A 6,000-nucleotide genomic window follows, 5' to 3' on the forward strand; every position below is an offset into this window, starting at 1 on the left:
AATGACAAATATAACAAATGCAGAGAAACATGAGAATATTTACATGAACTAGTATAAAATGAAGGAAAACCATAAAAACAATATGTACAAGGACTATAACAATGTAAATGGAAGGAACACAAAACAATTTCAACTGAACTCTGTGTGATTATCATGACCAAGCTTGTCCTTGAATAAAAGATAAGAAAATGGACTTCCCTCCTTTATTTGCATAATTGAGGGACTTGGGGTATGAAATCCTGTATACATTGTCATACTCAGTTGATAAGACCAAGGTGGTTATTTGGGTTTGCTGAACTGATTTTTTGCTCTTTCATTTTAACATTTCTTTGTTACAAGGAATGGTTCTATAGGTAGGGGAAAGATGGAATATATTTGGAAACAAAAGTAATTTAAGAACAAAAGATATTGGCATACCCAGCATTTGGGGATAGGCTGAACAAATTATTGTATATGAAGGTATGGAATATTATTTTTCCATAATAAATGACAAAAAGTATAGATTTAGAGAAACCTGGGAAGACACGTATTAACAGATGCAGAGTAAAGTGAGAAGAACCCATAAAGCAATTTTTATCATAACAAGAACAGCGTATCAGCTCCTCTAATAGAACTAAGGGCTCAGAGCAATGAAATGTGATAATTCCATAGGACTGATGAGGAAGCATGATGCCCACCAAAATGACAGAGGCATGATGGACCAAAGATACAAAACAAGACATGTATTTTTGAAAATGGTAAATGTATGGATTTATTTTGCTTGACTTATATGTATTTGTTACAAGGACTATGTTTTTCCCTTTTTACTTGGGGGGTGATGTGTGTGATAGGATTTCAGGGGACATGACAATGTTGTTGAAGAAAGGAAATATAAGAGGGCCATTGAAATCTCTTAAAAATGTATGGAAGGAAACAGAAGGGAGTTAGAGGGAAACAGACAAGCAGGACAACTTTAAAAATAACACAAATTTCTTACATACATTTTAAAAAAGCAAACTGTAGGTAATAGAGTTTTATACTTTCACATTTAATCCCCTTATCACTTTGTACACAGAAAATTTGTGTGCAGAAATTTTTAGACTGTTCATTAAGTTCAGAATAAAATTTTTTAAAATTCTAAAAGATATCAATAATAATTTAACAATATACCATACATTTTCATAGGTATTCTAACACATATGTGTATATATATAGTGCTATCCATATTGAAATTCATTTTTAGTACTTTCCTATTAAATATTTTTATGACTTAGATTAAAAATCAATTAGTGTCTGATGTATGTGCAAGTCCCATCAACTTGGTAGGCCAATGTACCCTCTTCAGGTGGAGGTCACATTAGGGAGCTTGTTTCCAGGAAAGTGTGACAACACATAAGGGAAGGGCTTTTGAGAGACTATAGAGCATAGGTACATAGTCTGTAACAAGTTCTGAATGGCTAACTGTGGTTGGAGAAGCTTTTTTTGATTGTCTATGTAGTTGGAACTGTAGGTGTCTTCAAAAAGGCACAACTCAGCTTTCAGGTACCTTTCTTTTCATTTCATTGAAGGACTGCTTATTGTACCTGATGAGAGATGACGTGGTAAGAGAAAGGGCCTTAGAGTCTTCTCCCCTCAGAAGTTATCTAGCCTCTAGAAACAGCCCTTGGTCCTAGGCCTTTTTGCTTGTTCTTTTTCATTATGATTAAAGGAAGCAAAATCTCAGACCTTGGGGGTTTCAGAAGTTGGAAGAGTGAACCACAGGAATCAAGGAGTCAGAATCCAAGCTGGGTTTTGCTCCCAGTACAGCATATATGCCCCACGGAACAAGTAATATTTGAGAATGACCTTTAGGACCCCAGCCCAGTGCAAAGATTCACTAAATTGTCATGTCTCATCTGGACATGAAGTTGGCAGAGGCAATGCTATATAGGAATTGAACTAAGTTTTGAGCTTATTTTCCCAGAAACCAAGGTATTATGAGGGAATTTATGTACCTGAGGTATTGGCAGGAGAGGGAGGGAATAATGTTTGTACTTTTTCCTAACTAAATCTCTGAAGGAAAAATATTTTTCAGAATGTAATAGATATCTATTAATTGGTGAGTTAGAACGAGATCTTCTAAAATAGAAGGAGAAACATATCTGATGGGGGATTAAACCAATGATGGTACAAACCCTGGGACCCTGAAGGAAGTTATAACTTGGCCATATTGGGAAAGAGCAAACCATACTATAGAGAAATAGAATCACATTCACCAAATTTTTGGATAACACAAAAAATGGAATATCTAATATGATGGCTAAAGAATTGAGATCCTACTTGAGAGATTAGAATTCTGTGCCATCAGGATGAAATTTAACAGGGATAAATACAAAGTCCTGTTTTTAGGTTCAAAAAATCAAGTATGCAAGTATAAGATGAGGAAGATCTGGCTTTACAACAGTTTATAGGGGGGAAAAGATTTAAAGGTTTTGGTTACCCACACGTTCTTTGCAGGTAGGGAGAAAGTGTTTTTTATGTAACCTCCTGGTGCCCAGCACAAAACTGGATATATAGAAGGTTCTTAAGTGTAATTGGAACTTAAGCAAATTCTGCCCTTTCCACATCCAGGATTATTACTAATATTTTGAGATTTATCCAAGGATTAAAACAATTTGCATATCCTGACACATATCCCCAGGGGAAAGAGGGGGGTTGAAAAAGGCAAATGAAAAGGGGTACAAGTGTTTAATCCCAGCTTCAGAAAGACTACTCAACAGAGGTATCAGCCTGCTTGAGTAGACCTCAACCCCAGGGTAGGTTATAATAAATCTATTATGTGGTAGAAGCATACTGTCTATAATCCTAAGGCAAAGAAATAGTAAATGGACTTGTTCAAAATTAGCTAGGAGCAAAGGCTGGAGACCTGCTGAGAAGGTTGAATTGGAGCATCTTGCCATCCTCCCTAATGGTCCTTTTCTATGCCAGTCTATGGGGCTATAGGCTTAAATAACAACAGAGTTGAAAAGATGTTGACTAGCCCTCAGGAGTGTTCTAGGTGGTTGCATTCTAAAAGAGTTGTGCCACTTTGCTGAGAAAGCAATAGCAATTCTAGTGGGAAATGGGTGCCAGTTCTGAAGATGGAGGGAAGCAACAGCAGCTATTAAAAAAAAAAACTTCTAAGACTCTCAAAAAGTAGATGTTAATAATAAGGCATCTTGGTGTGATTTGAACATTCCTGTGTCCCTCTGCTACTGCCCCATTGAAGTAGTAGTTGCAGAGGACACAGGAGTTCCTCAACTATGCTTAGTTATTGGACCATGCTAAATTCCTGGGGGAGGTTCAAAACCATGAGATAGAAGAGCAAACCCAGGCTTTTCTCTTCACAGGTGCTGCAAGTTATGTGGATTTTGCAGGTCTTGAGGAGGAGAGTTGACTCTCTAACAACCTAGAGTATTTTCCACGTTTGAGAGAGTCTCAGCCCCAGGGCAATATTATATTAAATCTAGAACTATACAGGTCTTTGGAAATCACCAAACTTGTAGGGTGATTTTCTCCAGCTGTGGGTTAATTCTCTTGTTAGCAAACCTTATTTCTTTCCCCACTTTAGTGAGGATTGTGTCCCTGGATAAAAGAGGGCTACTCATCAGGAGGTTGTTGCCTTAATTGCCTATGGACTTTGGTATATTTCTGTATTATTTGTCATTTGCCTGGTTAGCTTGGTGTTTGTAAGGGAATTGAGGCATGAGATCTAGTAATAAGCCAAAACCCAATGTTCCCTTATTTATCTAGATAGCGTCACAAGCCATGATGTCATTATTGATATCTCCAATATTGAACGAGGTCCAGATCTCCTCGATTAACACATGGGTTCCATAAGTGAATACTTGCTTGATTACCCAGGCAGATTTTCCCATATTATTATAGTGTTTCAATCTTTCCCTTTTGAAGCATTAAGAAGGAGTGAACTGTGTAGATGGCTTTTAGCCCCAGCTTAGTTTAGTGAATAAAGCATGAGATTGGAAGCCAGGAGAGTTGAGTTCTAGTCATGTCTCATTCTGCCAGCAACTGGAGGTATAAATTTAAATTAGGTTTCAGTTTCTTCATATGTAAAGTGAGAGACATCAGATTAGATGAGACAGTGGATTAGATGGTCTCTAAGACGTATCAAGTGGTCAACAGACCTAAAAGTTCAAGAATCATTGTTTTATAGGAAAATAAATCATATCACAAATGACAGAACCTCATATTTACAGGGTATTTATGACATTCCTTTTAATCCACTGAATTTTTATAAGCCAACATTAAGTAATTACCATAATAGCACAGTCAAGTAGACAAAGAACAGCCACTATTATCTCCATTCTAAAGACAGAGAAATTGAAAACAGAAAGAATTTGAATGCCCAGAGTCTATCAGTAGTATAGAAAAGGATTTGGGGAATAGAACTTAGCTCTCCAGACTACACTAATCATGTACCATGCTGCCTTCTAGTCTCCTTTCATCAATCAAGTAGTCATATTCTTGGACGATGTGCAATAGCTTGGGGGAAAAAATTGACCAATTCACTTACCTTTTCAGAAATCATAGGGCTATAGTGTGGGCAGGGAGCACCAGAACAGTGTCCTAGGAATGATTGCACTGGCCAGGACATTCCTGACGTCCATTACCATTTGAGTTGCTCAGCAACCACCCTCCAGTGGAGACTCGAAGAGGGCTTCGAAGTCTGTCTTGGCTTAAATTGCTCTGGCCTTTGAGCTGGTATGTTAATAAGGAGATAAGGAAGGGGCATAGGGAAGCTGTGCAGAACACAGGAAGCTAGACAGGGAATCTAGTTCATGGTCAGCTCTCCACTAACTATCGAGGTAACACTGATTAGATCACTTCCCTTCTCTGACTCATTTCCTTGTTTGCAAAAATGAGGGGATGACTTTTAAATCCTGAGTTCCCATCCTACTTAAGTTTTATGTAATGTCTAAAAGTTCATTAACCATTAGTTCTCCCCTTGTGCATATGCACTGTTCCCTGTAGGACTGTGTAGACATTTCCATGAAGCCAGGATTCATTCATTCAACCACTGTAAGTACATGATTATATTAGTCAATTTTTAAAAAACCTGTTATGTGTCATATTTTGTAGAATAATACTGCTGAAATAAACTTTAAAAAGCCCACCGGCACAAAAGTGCCTCTAAGGCCACTTATGAAAAACTAACTTCTACCTGTCCCCTTTTCTATCTTCCTCTTTTTATTTTTCTTTCCTTACTCCCCATCATCTATCTCCAGCCTGCCAGTGGTACCTATAAGCATGAGTGACAAACAAAAAAGATCCTGATTCCTTGCAGATTTTGAGGGCTAAGGACCCCGCAACTGTCCCTAGTAGCCTGTTCCAATTTTTTCTCAGTCATGAGGTTCTTGTTTGTAGCTGATGAAAGGGCTTTAGTTTAAACCCATTTCAGTTCTGTCTTGCCTGTACCTAAAATATCCCTGATGGATATCCTTGTCATAAACATTCTTCAAATACTTGAACAAGATACCTGTCAGGAGGCAGCTAGGTGGGGTAGCATATAGAGTGCTGGGCCTGGAGTCTGGAAGATTTTTTTCCTGACTTCAAATCTGGCCTCAGACACTTACTAGCTGTGTGACCCTGGACAAGTCACTTAACCCTGTTTGTCTCAGTTCCTCATCTGTAACTGGAGAGAGAAATAGCAAACCACTCCAGTATCTTTGCCAAAGAAAACACCAAATGGGGTCACAAAGAGTCAGACACAACTGAACAACAATTGATAGCTGTCAAGCGTAAACTTTTTCTTTAGTCTAAGAAACCCAATTCCTTTTGGTTTTCCTATATACCAATTTCCCACTCCTTTAAATTATCATTGTTACTGTTTGAACCTTCTCCAGTTTTTCTACATCTTTTCAAAAGTATGGTAACCAAAATCATCAACACTCATATGTATTTGACTAATGCAAAATATATTGAGGTATTTTTCAACCACTGGATAACCAAATTCTTAATATATTTTAGACTCTGCCCATTTCC

General features: G+C 37.7%; 1 long non-coding RNA gene across 1 annotated transcript in view; it reads right to left on the bottom strand.

The window, feature by feature from the left end:
* Window positions 1-4,785, bottom strand: part of LOC138154963 (uncharacterized) — a 54,169-nt gene extending 49,384 nt beyond the window's left edge. Inside the window, exon 1 of the long non-coding RNA XR_011166722.1 lies at window positions 4,532-4,785. This is a non-coding gene — a long non-coding RNA (uncharacterized lncRNA). The remainder of the gene's footprint in view (window positions 1-4,531) is intronic.
* Between the last annotated feature and the right edge of the window lie 1,215 nt (window positions 4,786-6,000).

Source organism: Petaurus breviceps, unplaced genomic scaffold, assembly GCF_028583685.1.
Source record: "Petaurus breviceps papuanus isolate PSGF00001 unplaced genomic scaffold, PetGlider_PUasm1.0 91133, whole genome shotgun sequence".
In the NCBI taxonomy this organism is placed as follows: Eukaryota; Metazoa; Chordata; class Mammalia; order Diprotodontia; family Petauridae; genus Petaurus; species Petaurus breviceps.